General features: G+C 41.7%; 1 protein-coding gene across 3 annotated transcripts in view; it reads left to right on the forward strand.

Moving 5' to 3' along the window:
• The window catches only part of SEMA5B (semaphorin 5B), a 267,532-nt gene that overhangs the window by 69,230 nt on the left and 183,483 nt on the right, over positions 1–14,819 (forward strand). For 2 of the 3 annotated variants that reach the window (XM_040069356.2, XM_040069357.2), the window contains exons 2-3: positions 2,694–2,917; positions 12,218–12,278. The gene's annotated coding sequence lies outside the window, so the exon portion shown is untranslated. Of the gene's footprint in view, positions 1–2,693; positions 2,918–12,217; positions 12,279–12,684; positions 12,804–14,819 lie in introns of those variants that run through there. The other variant, XM_040069358.2, reaches the window with a different exon arrangement.

Genomic DNA, 14,819 nt, shown 5'->3' on the forward strand with positions numbered 1-14,819 from the left:
TAGGAGGTGTCCTAAAGAGAAGTAGAGTAGTGTTGCTTTTAGCAAGGAAAATAGGTCAGCCTAAATACTAGCACTGGTTGTTACATGCTACTATGGATGTGTGTGTTAGAGAGCTTGCTAGAAGATTAATTTACTCCTGTAAAAGCATTGCTTTATAGAGATCTGCTTTGAGCTTTGAGATTTTCATTGGAGAAGTGGAAAATTAGCAGTTTCCAGCTACCAGAAAGTTTCAGATGGAAACCTGGTTGCTAGTCAAGTTTCTTTCCCCAGTGCAAACACATAAACCCTTGCAGGAAATCATCCGTACTGCTGTGGACATTATTTCCTCTGCAGTGCACATGAGTCCATTTTTTCAATCTGTCCTGTCTCTTGGTTCTGCAGCATACCCTTACTGGATGTATAAGTGACTTTAGCTGCAAATTCCTCAGTCCAGTTGTGAGATTGCAAGTTTTTGCTCCTAGGTTTCTGTTACAATCAAAAGTTTGTATGTTGCTTAAAGGACTTGCCATCCCAGTTGCTCTCAGATCTTCTCTGCTCTTTGGTGAAAATTAGTAACAAATTTTTTGTGATGTTCTGTGGACGCAATGGCAGCAGTTGCACTGGCAGTAAAGGTCAAAGAAAGAAGCTGAAAAGGCTGAGGAAAGTAAATACAAATTATCAGGAGTCAGCACTAGAGATTTTGGGGGCAGTAACTCAATCTTTTTGGCTGGGGATAGTCACAGATTTAATCCACCTCTCATATGAAGCATTGAAGCAGGTGAACAGTAACCCATGAAAGTTATACTAGCAGTGTTCCAGGACCATAGGAAAGGTAACACTTCCACGGTGTTTTGTCAAAATATTTTTTGGACCTATAGAGCACATGGCTAGTGTTTATCAACTAATATGCAGTATGTGCTCGACGCAGCTACGTAACTGATTCAAGTTTTAGTCTTTTATGCTGTGACATTGAGTTGCTCCTTAGAGTGCAAATGCCAGGTGGTCTTCCCCTAGAAGGTCTCATCTTTATTCCTATGTGAAATGGGCAATGCTTTGTGGGATGAGGGAAGTCTTTCCCTGTCTTGTTAAACTAAGGACTTACTTAAAATATCTTCCTTCCTTTAAGTATGTGTTAGTCACTTTGGGTTTTTTTTTGTTGTTGTTTTTTGGTTTTTTGTTGTTGTTGTTGTTGTTGTTGTTGTTTTTTGTTAGATACCATAGACTAAATCCTGTGTCTGCCCTGAGTTTGTAGTTGAACGGAGTTGTTCATCTCCAGGGGAAAACAGGTCTTTATTTTGTCTCAGCTTGGCAGATTCTCTATCCTTTGTGCCATTCGTCTTCAGTTCACTAAGAGAGCCATCATTAGCTCTGCATATAGTGGCAGGCTTGGGGATTTCATTTTCTGAAGTTTCCTTCACTCTTTCTTGGGTTCTCCTTGAAATTTGTTTTCTTCATAGGTGAAAATGGATGAGTTCTGCTCTGAATCTGGTCTTTGCTCTGTTCTTAGCACTTGGAATTACTACAGGACTGACCTGAAGCAATGCTGCAACTGTGCTTAACATTTCTGTTTGGAAAAGTGTTTATGATGCTGGCATGTGCATCTCCTTTTGATAGGTTTACTTGTACTGCTTAGAACAATCTGAGGAGATTTATGATTGCTTGGTTTGTAATACAGACACAAAGAATTTAGTAGAGGCTTTGTAAGTAATCTCTTTTTTCCTCTAGCCAAAGAAGCACTGTCATGTTTTCATATATCAAGTTACTTAGGGTCAAAGTTTGACTTCTCTCTGAATTTGATAGGCATATATAAGTGCTGCATCTGAGTAGTTCACTGAGGGATTTGGCACTTTGATTTTTAAATGCAGTGCCAAAAGTGTGGAGAGAACAGTGTAGCATGATGAGAATGGAGCCCATGCAATGACAGGAGGTACATTTTCAGCAAAAATTACTGTGAGAGGAGATAATGACTTAGGAAACCAATTGCAATTAAAATGGTTGTAACGGAGTTGATACTGGAGACGGAAAACTGCTAGCTTTTGATATTTGCTAGCTAGGCAGAAACAGAGAAAATATGTGTTTCTGAGAACATAGATATGGAGGAAAGATGTTTAAGGCTCTACACAGGGACTCAGAAAACTGACTTCAGTTTCTTTCCTGGCTGCCTCACAGGATGTCTCTGTAGTCTTGGGGACGATTACAAAGTTTTCACCATATGTTTATGCTGCATCTAGTGATATAGTGCCCTCATTTTAGTTGGGCTTCATGAAATTCTAGCCTACCAAGTAATATTTATTCACTTGTGTATACCAGAAAGCAAAACCAAATGGTCTCTGGAAAAATTAAGCAGAGTCATGTTTACACTGAATAGGGATTCTGTGTCCTGATCAGTGATGGATGAAAAGTAGACCCTTCAGAAATGATGACATATCAGACTCAATGCTCAGGCCCAGAATGGGATAATTTAAATTATCCCATTTAAATCAAAAAATGTGATGAGGGAAAAGGGAGGAGGGGAGGTGGTGCTTACCGTGAAGTTTATGAGCTGTTTTCCCAGGATCTTTGTCACATAACTCAGGAAAGAGGAAGGACATGAAGTAGAGAGATCCTTCCTCAAGGAGGACTTTATAACACCATTATTTTTATCAGCCAAATGCAGACTGATGCAGACACTTCTTTTTTAATGAAGGAAAAATGTGTCTTTTTTTTTTTAATAGATAAATCATCAACAAACAAGCTGATGTGAAAATTAGAAGGAAGAAGTCCAGAGAGGCATGCCAGAGAAGGAAGTTTGCGGAGTCCGAGGGATTCAGAGAAGGCTGCAGTGGGACTGTCTGTGAGAGGAAGCATTTACATCACCCATTTGTGACGGGTTTACCTTCTGGGACTCTGATCTTGGACTGCTGCCGGGACGTTTGTCTTGGACTTGTCCTCTGGGCTGGTGAGTTAGTGGTAGAATGACACACATCTCTGTTGGGCTGTAACATGATATTTTCAGATTGCTCAGTGTGAGGGGTTTTGGTCTCAGATCATTCTGTCTCCTGCTCCAGTGATGAGAGGATATGTCAAGTAGTTAAAGCACAAATCTGGGAGCTGGAAGACTTGGCCACTGTTCCTGTGGCTGCCACAGCCTATTTGTGATTTTGGAAAAGGCAGAGAATGACAGACATCAGATGTAGCATTTTCCACTGGCTCAATGACTTAATTCTGCTGTCATTACACTCAATGCTACTTTCTCTCTTGACTTTGTTGCAAACCTTATATTTCAGACTGTCTATAAAGCATGTAGGTTCCTCTAATCATTTGGTTATAAAAAAAATGTGTGCCTGCTGCTGTGTAGGGTATTGATGCAACTTTTTAGGTTCTGTATAATGGGCAGGGAAATCTCAGTTAACTAAAAAGTTGGGTCACTGCTGCAGTTCTGGTTATATACTGTTTCAAATCCAAAATAATGTTGTTGTGTTTTGCCAGATTTCATTGTTACACAAGAACCTACTACTTCTCAGTTACTCAGGACAGATAGATGTGATGTAGTATTAGCAGGGGAATGCTGAGTGGAAATTGATTAGTTTGGTCCTAGAATATCTCCCACCAAAACTCAACAGGATTTGATTTTCCACAGATTTTCCACAGGAGAACTACAAGAAGGTACTGTTTATAGTTTGTGCTCATTTTGTGCTGTCTGAAACTCAGAAGAGTTTCCACTTTGGAAAGGTTGTAGTTTCAGTTTGGAAAATGGAAGGGCATTTTTAAATTCCTTATTGAAATTTAATTTTTATTTTGACAGAAATATAAAGTGTTTCTCTCTGATATTTTCTCTGAGCATGATGGATCCAACACAGAGTTTTCCTGAACAACCAGTCTGGTCTGATCGTGTTGATTAATTTCCCTTTGGTCTGTCTGGCAAAGACATATGGGTCCAGAAAATATTTCTCCAGGGCAAGTGTCAGTTTCAGTCCTGCCGACAGCTCCCAGGCTGGGAGTCCTCTGAAAGAGAGGAGATGTGAAGGAGGCTGCAGGAATCAATCAAGTGGTGCCATTACAGGCAACAGTCTTCAGAGACGTGTTCAGAAACCCCAGAAATCCCAGATACAGTGTTTCTTTGCAGATTGCTATACTGATCATAGACTCAGTCATCTCACAAGGGAGAATGGATGGAGATGGATCATATGGCCTAATTCTGCTGCTGGACAAAAATACACATCCTGAGGGACCGAGTGCCACAGTGCCTAGAGAAAAAAGGGATAGTCGTGTGCTCCCTATGCTCCAGAGGCTTGCTCAAGCAAGTCCCTCCCATACCCTGCGCAGTCTAGGGGCAGAGGAATGTTATTTTATTGAGAACTGTTTGACTGCATATCAGGGATCCTAAAAGCCCTTTGAGTTTGATCTTAAAATTTGCTTGGACTTGCAGTGCTTTGGTTGGTGGCATGGCTGCTGCAAGCTGGGGGTCACTGGCCTGTAAAAGCACTGGCTCTGTTGGTTGTTTCGCCCGTGTCCTGCAGCACGAGCTGGCAGGAAGCCGAGCAGCCGACAGGACTGGCAACACAGACTCGGTCCTCTCACATCCCTTTTTTGAAAGATCCAGCAAAACAAAAGTCTGGATATGTCAATGTCAGCAGATCAAGCTTTAATCAGAAGAGTCATGTTGGGCAGAGCTGCTCTCTATATCCTGGGTCTGGCTAAGAAACAATGAGAAAGGTGAACTTGGCTCAGTGGCTTTTATTTCTTTGAGCTGCCTTGCCCAGAATGGTGCAGCTGTACTCTTTGGAGGAAAAATACAAATTTTCTTTAACTAAAGATGTTTGCAGTAATTTCTTGTCTCTCTTTGAATTCTTTTCTTGTTCATATTAATGGATTTAATGCTAATGAGAACCATAACTATATGGTTAAAAGATCATCTGTCCCTTAAAATATCTCCCTCTGAATTTTTGATTCATCTAATCATCTAAATTAATCAGTGTTAAAGGAAAGTGTGCAGCTTGGTGTTACCAGCCAGGACACTCTGTCTGGCTCCATGACTTACCCTGCCTTGCCTGTGTATCCAGTGTGCTCTGGTGTGGGATTATGCTCTGTACTCAGCTGCCTGCCATACTTAATGCTGTGTAATAAGACTGGATTCAGGACAAACGTTTGCTATGACATAAAACTATTTCCAAGCAGCTGTAGGTCTACTTTAGGCCTTTTAGGATGAAACTTTCATCTCCAGTTTAAAATCTACTGAAGGAAAAAGTTTATCTTTCGCATCTCTTGAAAGTAGAACCTAGAGCTAAGTATTGTCTTCGAGCACTATCCCGGGCCCTGACTCTGTGACCTTCCAAGCATATGTACGTGCTTCTGGTGACAATCTTAAGTTAATAGTCATGGTTGCATGTGGAAAAGACAAGACTGAAAGTAATGCCTAGCTCCAGGGTGCTCTTGGAAGCAATGAGGAATGGGGTCTGGGAGGCACCGGCTCGTAAGTTGGGGTTCCCCCCTTCCCCCACCTGTGCCAGTGGTTTGCTGTAAAATCCTTTGCAAATCATTCACCTTCTCTGGAGGTTCAGTTTAGCTTTTGTACAGTAGGAGCAATGATTCCTTTCAGCTCTGCATCCACAGTGGTGATTGCACGGTGCTAACAAGCAGTAATGCAGCCTTTAGGGAGCTGCAGTGCTGAAGCCACTCTAGCGAGTGTTTTGTGCTGGGAGAAGAATAGATCCTTAAAATATTTAAACAACAATCGCTGGGTATATATACCCACACTTCTGAATTAAATACTCTCAGTGATTTAGGGCTCTATTATGTCTTTACCTCTTTTGTTTATCTCATGTTCTCGTCAATCGGAGCTTCACTTTAGACCATGATAAAGCACTTCAACCATGCCTTTACTGGCTATAGTAGTTAGGAAATCTTCTGCATATTTTTAACCTTTTAAAAATAGTGATTCCATTCTCACTTTCTGAACTATCTTGGCTTTTTTTAAAGGGAAACAATAATGAATTTCCATATGGGTTATACCTTGTAAAAAGATTATCTCCATTTGCTCTTTTTAGAAACTTTTCAGAAGGGAAGGCACCGTCCCAATGCACAGAAGCAATTTTTCTTTTCAGTGGATCCTGTGACTCAAATCTAAACCTTTGTTCTCAGAGGAACACTTTTCAAATGTTTACTTACTACTTGATTCCTGATAGGCAGTCTGGAAAAAAAAACAGATGAGGTGTTACTCCTGAAAGTTATACTGCTTTATATTGTTTGAAAGGCAGAGATTGAACTGATTTGTCTAGCAGCTTGCCTTTTCTCAGCTGGGGGAAAAAGTTCCTTTGTAGCTCAGGCTTTTATCAACAGTCTAATAAAAGTGTTTTATATATATACATAAAAAAATCATACAACATATAAAGCCTTTTATCTTGATGGCTCCAAAGTAGTTGACAAATTTGTCAAGTAATTTGTCAGCTACTTTCTTCAAAAGTTATCTCTTACTCCAGAAAGTTATCGTAGAGGTATTTCTATGTTAGGTGAAATTATTCTTGCTACTAATAGCTTTGAAATAGAATCAGACTTGTAATGTATGCATTACAAAATTTTAATCTACAAATTTTAGAAATGCTTCCCTAGTCCCTTTTCCTAGCTGAAACAGGTTGTTGTGTTTGGGCAAAACCTGCATGAACTGATGGGGGTGCCTTCTCCTCTGTGGTACCTCTGGACCCATCTCAGGCTCGGAGTGGAGCCTCTGGACAAGGAGTGAGTTGTCTTCCAGGGGCCTCGTGAAGTTCCTCACAGCAATTTGCCCTTTACCTCACCAGTGACACCATGACTTTCCATGGCCACTATTCCATATAAGCCTTATGTATCAGCAGTGTTAGCCTCTTCTGGAGGGGCTCTGGATACAAATCCCGCGTGCACACACTCTGAATCTGTGAGGCTTCATCAGAGGATCCTCTTGGCTCCTGAGCCTTTCCCCTGTGCAAGTTGTTGGCTACCTCATGAGCAAACTGGATGCAAGGTGACTGAGTTTCGTGAGGGGATCCATAGCAGGAGCGTGTTAATGGAGTCAAGTGCTATTTATTGGCTCCAGTGGATTTCACTGCGCCCTTGGCGCGTTCGTGCTTCCTGTACGAAACTTGGCTGAAGGAGTCAGAACTGCAAGACATCATCCCAAATTCCAGCTGGGATGCGTAACTTGGCTCCATGACACTCTCCCCTCTTTACCCCCCTTTACTTCCCATGTTAAATAGTTTCTCAGGACTCAAAGGGGAAAGAGGAAATAATCTCCAGGCCAATGATTCTCATAAGTAAAAAAATTGCATAAATAAATTAGCAACGATTAATTGGAAAGAATTGTCACTTGTCTCACTTGCCTGGAAGTTGTAGCTTGGCAAAATGACAGTTTTGGTGCCGGGGGGTTGAGATGCAGAGAGTGAATGATGGGGGTAGGGATTTATTTTATATATATTTGCAAATTGAAAAAAAAGTGTGATTTATTTTCCTTTGCTGCAGCCTGCTCCAAATTTTCAGTTTTACATTAATAGCTGTGGGAACAGCAGTTCTTATTGCCATATACTTTAGCTATTAACACTGTGTCTGGTTTGACAGTACATCTCTTAATTTATTTTTTTTATTCCCTTGTGATCATAAAATATGTATCAGCCTTCCTTTCTAATCTCCTTTGGCATGTCCAGCTAGTTATTTTGTGTCTTTCCTCCTTTGAATTTGATTTTTCTAACAACATATACTTAATGAGAAAAAAGAAACCCTCTATTAAAACTCCCTTTTTAAAAAAATTGAAACCTGATTGAATTCATATTTAATGGACTGATTTCTCCAGTAGCCCCTAACAGCTTTCTACCCAAAATGTTTGCTTCGCTGATATTTTAATTGCTGTAATAATCAGCATTCTGAGTACGAGGTCTTTCCTCTAGCTCAATAAATCCATACTGGCTGAGTAAAGCATGTCTGTGATTTATGTGCAGATAAACAGCTTTGGATCCTGTCCAATCACTTCATCAGTTTTAATTCAGCTGCCTAATCAGTTGCAAACAGGAGGGTTGTTTTTTGCTGGTTTGGTTGTTGGGGTTTTTTTTTTTGCTTTATTTTGTTTTTAACAGGTTGGGGGTATTAATACAGGGTTTGGCATGTTCCCCAGAATGGCACAAATAGCTCCCCATTTCTCATCATCTTTGTGTCAAAATCAGCTGTAACTTTCTGGAAGAGTTTATAAGAAGGGGATGAGATGCCAAGCCATGCCTTTGGGCTTTCGTTGGTATCTAAGGAACCAGGCAGATATGCAATCTGAACAGCGAGTCTGCTCTTATGGTTTATAAAGGACATCCCTTAGATGCCTGAGAAAAGTGGAAGAGCTTGTACAGAAGCAGATTTTGTTTACTCTTTGTGTTCAGGGGTTGATGCCTTCAAAATCATTTCCACAGCAATTCTGTTACTGCAGTTGCTTTTTCTCACTATGCAAAGTGGCTTGGAAGGCTCCTGGGAAGCGCAGGGGGCACTGTGGGGTGCAGCTGTGCAGAGGTGGGACAGGAGAGCTCCCTTTGGCACCCTTGGCTTTTTTCTCACTGTACAAGTCAGCCATGGACACGGCACTGTACAAGCCAGAGGGCTCCAGATGACTCCAGACTGAGGGCCTTCGAGATTAAGGCTCGTGACCACAGTTCCTGACCTCATTTTTGTCTACAATAACCTAAGCAAATGCCTGTTAAGGTTAAAACACTGCACCATTTACATTATCATCTATCGGTGCCATGTGTCAAGAGGTGAAGCATTCTCTGATTTATAAGCAGGCTCTGAAGGATTACAGAGAGCAACCCCATTTTGGACATCAAATCTAGGGCAGGCAATGCCATCTGTAGTAACAAAGCTTACCTAAAGAGCTTAGCGTGGTTTGAGTAGTAAACCATGGCTGTGTGTCTATGAACGTTGTCAGCTCTCCTGGCTGCCTTCATTTCAGTGTGGAACTGTACCTGGCCACTCCATTTACACTGGAAAACTGCAAGAGGTATTAGGAGCTCTTCCTCTGTATCTGTTTTTTTCCTGTTTCATAGCAGCATTTGCTATGCAAACAAGGAGCAGGCTTGGGAAAGCTGTGCTAGGCTGTGTGGGTACCACTGGAGTGTTTACCAGGCAGATTGACGGGGAAGAGAGGACACTGGCATTGCTACTGCATCTTCTTGTTGGGGGGGTCACATCACAACCCAGTTGACATGCCTGCCACCTTTTGCCATGCTGGGTTAAACCCTCCCAGCTCTGTGTTTCATTCTTACCAAGAATCTCAACTAGAGCTGCTCAATTAAAACTTTTTTTTTGGCTCAGCCTGTATTCCTCGCACACACCCATAGGTGTAGGAGCTTTAAATAGACTTTTAAACCATCATGAAATTCAGAGAATTAGGCTGGGCTGGAGGGAAGGGCAGGGCATTTGGAATGTGGCATTTTGGGGTCAGTTCTCTGTGCAAGTGTGGGTGTCCCAAGGGACCCTATGTGAGGTGTGCAATCCATCTGCTGTGTTGGATTTTTTATAGCTTGCAAAAGGGCAATAACGCCTTGTTGCCTTTGACTGGCGATGAAAAGAGAATAAAACCCATTAATGAAGATATTTAGGCCCAGTGGTGGTTCTGATACAGTTCCACTTTCACCAACAGTACTCATTGGGCTTTTTATCTGCAATGCTTGATGAGTTTCCAGAAATGATCTGGAAAGGTGTGTGTGGAAGGGGAAGTTTGGCCATTATACTGTTATTTATATTATGCTGCTTCTTTTTAATTGATGACAGCCCTATGGAGGGACTACCAGGCTAGGGATTCTCCTGGCTTTGACTGAGTATAATCTGTAGGTTTGGTTCTCTTAAACTTATCAGGAGCTCTGAGCATTCCTGTTAAAATTGATGGCAAATGAACTTCAAGAGTTCTGAAAGATGAAGACTATCCCATCTGTCTATCTGCTGCTTTAATAGAGAGATGAGAAAAGTTTCGTGCTGTAAACCAGCAGGGAATTCAAACGTCTGAGAAGAAATTTCAGGAGAAGGCTCAGTGTCTTGCAGATCAAAGGGTTCATTTAGGGAGTCCTCTGTTCTCTAGCCAAAGGGGAGCTCTATTATGTTTAGAGAGGCAGTGTGCAGACTAGAATTCTTCTGCTGATGAAGCCTAGAGTTTGTGCTGTCCAGTGGCTTACTGTGTAGAAAAGACTACTTGCCCATCCTGGAGATCTGAGCTAACAGATGGATCTTGTTTTCTCAAAAGCTGATGTGCTGAGCTCTGATCTGCTTCCTGGGATATCATCAAAGAAGCATTTCCAGTGTCACCATTTTAAAGAAGCAGGAGTTATCTGACAGTGAAGACTGAGTCCTTTTGGTGGGTGCTCTGTCACTCCTGGGTTCCTTTGGGTCTCCCACCTTCAGGATTCAGCCCTGGCAGAACAGTTGGAGAAATGTTCACATCTTTATCCCTTTCCTATGATTTCTTCCATGAGGAAAGACTGATGGAGAAAAAAGGGTATGTGAGAGTCTGTATGCGTGTTAGTCTTAGTATTTTGAAAGAGGGGACTGTGAGAGCCTTTTCTGGGTTATGGAAATGTGATGAATGAGGTTTCTTGAAGGAAACAATTGCTTCAGTCCTCTCAGTGAACTGCGTGACTGGTTCCTCTGTTTCTGCAGTTTGGGGTTGTTTTTTTTTTTCAGATAGTGCTACATTTATCATGACTTTCCTTTATATATTTTTTTTCCTATTTATGCTTTTTTCCCCTCCCTTTCCCTTTTTCCCTTTCACTTTTCCTGATTCCTACTGTATAGAAGCCATTGTTCAAAAAAGAATTGCCAGGGTGGTAAAAAGTCTGCCTATGGCTAAAGCCTGATGGCCCGTCCCCTAACTTACAAAAGCCCTCTGGCATTATACAGAATTTTGTCAGATCAGATGCTAGTTTCCCTGGAAAAAGCATTTTGGTTTTTTTTTAGTGTCTCTATTCCTTGTCTATGATGTAGCATTAGCAGGATGTGCTCCTTCTCAGGAGCACAGTGAGGAAAAACCCATCTGGTTTGTGGATGCTCAGACATTGCTCTAATGGAAGACATGTAAATAACTAGATAAGTTATTTCACCAAGTTTGTCTGTCAAGCATAATAGGTAGCAGAGTCATAATCTCTTCACAGTGATTCATTTCTTACTGTCTGAGTGGGATTTGTGCTCACAAGCCATTGTACAGAAGTGTCCTCCAATTTTTTCCTCTGTCTTTTCCCTGCCTACACTTTTAGCTCTTTGATCTCTTTCTGGTGAGCTCCAGGGAGCAGAGACTACCATGGCCAGTGTCTGCACTGTGCTCAATGCAAAGAGTTCAGGCACAGGGTAGGCTTTCTGGTGCTGCCATAACTAAAGGATAAATGAGAGAGAAGTAATCTACAATTTGTTAGAATTTGTCATAATTTTTTCCCTTTTGCTTCCGTGGGACTGTTGTGGGGATCGGATGAGACATAAGGGTGAAAACAGTGAGAATAACCTTTCAGATGTGGATTTCTTGAGCAAAGTTATTCATTCTGAGCTTTGCTTTTGGTGTTTCAAAGGGGGGGTTTATGGCTTATGGCCAGTGTGCAGGCTCTCTGCTCTGCCACGCCTGCTGTGAGGCTGGGGGCAAATCGTGGAGGCTGCACTCACACATTTTCACCTGGCTGCAGCTCCTGCATTGATTTGAGCAGTTCAAATAATTCCTGGCTAACCTGAGTGCATCTGTAGTTCAACTGGAAGAATGGAAGGTGCAATGAACTTCAGGAGGAGTGAATGATGCGGCAGGGTGATGGATGGTGGGGACAAGAGTGCTCCCAAAGAGAGCATTGCAATGAGGAGTAAGATATGTGTTCACAGCCTACATTTCTCAGTGGTGCAAATCTCCCACTTGGAAACTGGGACACGAGTGATTCCTTGTCTCTTCTGTGAGGATGAAGCATTTAGGATTATGAAAAGTTCAGACAGGGCTGCAAAATTTCTCAGTCAGATTGATTGTGTTAAAATATTTATTGTTTCCACAAACATTTTCTGCTACCCAGTTTGGGCTAGGATTTTTTGCAGAAAGCAAATAATTGCAGCTGAAGCTAGTTTGGAAGCAACCTTCAGGTGAGCATTAAAAATTAACATTTTTACACTGCTTTGTGGTTAAACTTAAATAATATTTTTGTTACATTTGATTTCCAAATAATGTAAAAATTCTTCCCTGTCTGGTAGAAGATGTAGTTAGAAAAATCCACTGAAGGCTCGTTTTCTGATGTTTCCACAGGTCACTTAAGGTTTTCCCTGGAGCGTGACTTTGAATATGACACTTCAGTAATGCAGAAGCTGTAAGTAGATAATACCATGTTTGTAGCTCTTGCTTAAGAGCTGTGTTTACACTCTTTCCAGAGCTTTGCTAGAACTCATCTTTGCTAGACTTTGTCTACCTCACAACAAGCTTGCAGGGAAGTCACTGAGAGAAAACATGGTTTCAAATTCGATTGTGCCATTTTAGATACTTTGCTTTATCAGCTGCTTGTTTAAGCTAAGATCTCCAATGATGGTTGCCTAATCTGCAGGAAGAAAGCCCAAGACGTCTGTCAGTATTGCAGAAAATGTTACAAGCAGACAAAATTAAACATTAGCATCTATGAGCAGTGAATAAAATGCAATGATACACTATCAAAAGCTGGCATGCGATTGGTGCCCAGGCGCAGAACAAAGGCCAAGAACCTCCTTTTGCTTGTGATACTAATTAAAAAGACCTACTGGAAGCTGAACAAATGAACCCTAGAGGCTGCTGACCTGGTCATGTATTTGTTGGCCTTTGGCAACAATGTCGAGTTCAGTATCTTAGGAGTCTTATCAGAGAGGTAAGTTTTTGGGCAATTTCTGATTCGGAATGCACAAAAAGGATACAGTTTCCTTCTCCTTCTTGACATTTTCCATCTTTTTCGAAGGTGAATTAGTAAGGTGCTAATTTTGGTATCTCTTTTCTGAATTCTGCATTGTTTTTCCTAATCAATTCCCTCAGATCTGCTCAATCTCCATTTAATTCAGTCAGCTACTCTACATCCAAACCTTTTGTAATAAAGAGAGTGCTAATTTTTCCATTTATTTCAATTGTCTTTCGTCAGGTGTTATCATATAACTCAATCATCCAGCACTGGAATTTGTAATTTAATCAATAAAGGAGGCCATTTTTCTCAAGAAAATCAAGGAAGAAAGATCTTGAGGAAAATGCACAGTGAAAGGAAGGTGAATAACAGAAAAGGGTGATAGGAACTGTGGTTGGCATTTAATAGCTGCACACCTTGATGGCTATACTTGTCTGGCAAGTAGCAAGCAAAAGAGATACCACTACTTTAAAATTAATGGGTGTAATGATTTTGCCTGTGCACTCATATTGCAAAATCTAGAAGGACAATCATGGATAATACTTAAGTTGCTGTGACAAGAACCTTGCACCATCTCCAGGTGTTGGCAACCCTGTAGATGGGCAGAACTGTTCACATGAGAAGTTTGATATCAAGAGAGACACCAAGAAAGGAACTCGGCTGTGTGAGCTCCTCCAGCCTTTCTGCTCACGTGGCTTTTTATTGTGTTACTCTTGCTTTAGATAAGGGCAGAGGAGGGATGATGTGCAGCATCCCTTGATGTGATCACTGAGGGGACCAAGGCATTGCAGCACAGGGATGTCCGTGCCCACAGTAAAATTGGCTGTGGCCTGTGAACCTGCTCTGTCCCTGCCTCTGGCTTTGCTTGCAGGGCTTCTGCTGCCCCAAAGGTGGGGGTGGTGCTGTGCTCTGCTGGCAGGATGAGGGGATGGCTGTTCATTGCTAGCAGTGAGAGCTGTTCTGGTTTCCTGCCCTGGCCCACCTGAAAGAGCACCTCTGCTAGTTCTGCCGGTGGTGTGAATTTTGCTCCAGGGGTGAAGTTTGTTTTGCATTCAGCCCCTGGAAGACAACATGCTCTTTTGCACACTGCCAAGCAGCTTTCAGCAAGGCAAGGTTGGGAGATTGAATGGCCCACTGCAGAAGCACTTCTGCTGAGCAACACCAGGGACTCTTCACTTGGCTCCTTGACTTCACAGTGAGATTGCCTAGGCAGGTCTCAAATATCAGGCTTCTGTAGAGTCAGCCATGGTTTTGCTGATAAATTGCTTATAGGTATTCTGGTCTCAACTTGGCAAAGTCTGCAAAACACAAGATGAAAGATATCAAAACTCTTCATTCAGAAAATGTTAATATTTTAACATTACAGTAAATCGTTTGGTGTTTAAGGCACGTCACTGCACCTTTGTTTATGTCTCTCCCAAGGCCTGGTTGCTAGTGCTATAGACATATTTTCTGCAATTCAAACATTGACCCAGCAATTGAAACACCCATCTTGTGGGATTTTTAGAACATGTCTTTTAGTTGAAGCAGGCACATTAGTAAAAAAACTTAATAATGCAACATTTTGGAGAATTTTTAGTAAGTGCTGTGTGGCATTTTTCTTGAAGATTTTAATACTCTCCTTAAGTACTACTCCAGATCGAATAAACAGGTATTTAGAGAGTCTTCAGGTGCTTATTTTCAACCGTCATTGACAAACTTTTCCTGCGCTAAGCACAGGAGAATCAAGTGTAGAGCTCTACAGTAAATAATCTTACTTCCCCTCCACCTTCCATCCCCAACAACACCCTAAGCACTCTACAGTAAAAGCTGTCTCTTGATAGGGATGGGTCTTACCTCAGGGTTTATTAAGTAATGAACATCATGGGTTGAAAAATGCCTGGACAAGGATTGCATTGGGAGGGGCTGCCCATGGAGGTGGTGGAGTCACCATCCCTGAGGGTGTTCAAGAAGTGACTGGATGTGGCCCTCAGTGCCATAGTCTGGTTGACA

This window comes from Hirundo rustica, chromosome 7, assembly GCF_015227805.2.
Source record: "Hirundo rustica isolate bHirRus1 chromosome 7, bHirRus1.pri.v3, whole genome shotgun sequence".
Lineage (NCBI taxonomy): Eukaryota > Metazoa > Chordata > Aves > Passeriformes > Hirundinidae > Hirundo > Hirundo rustica.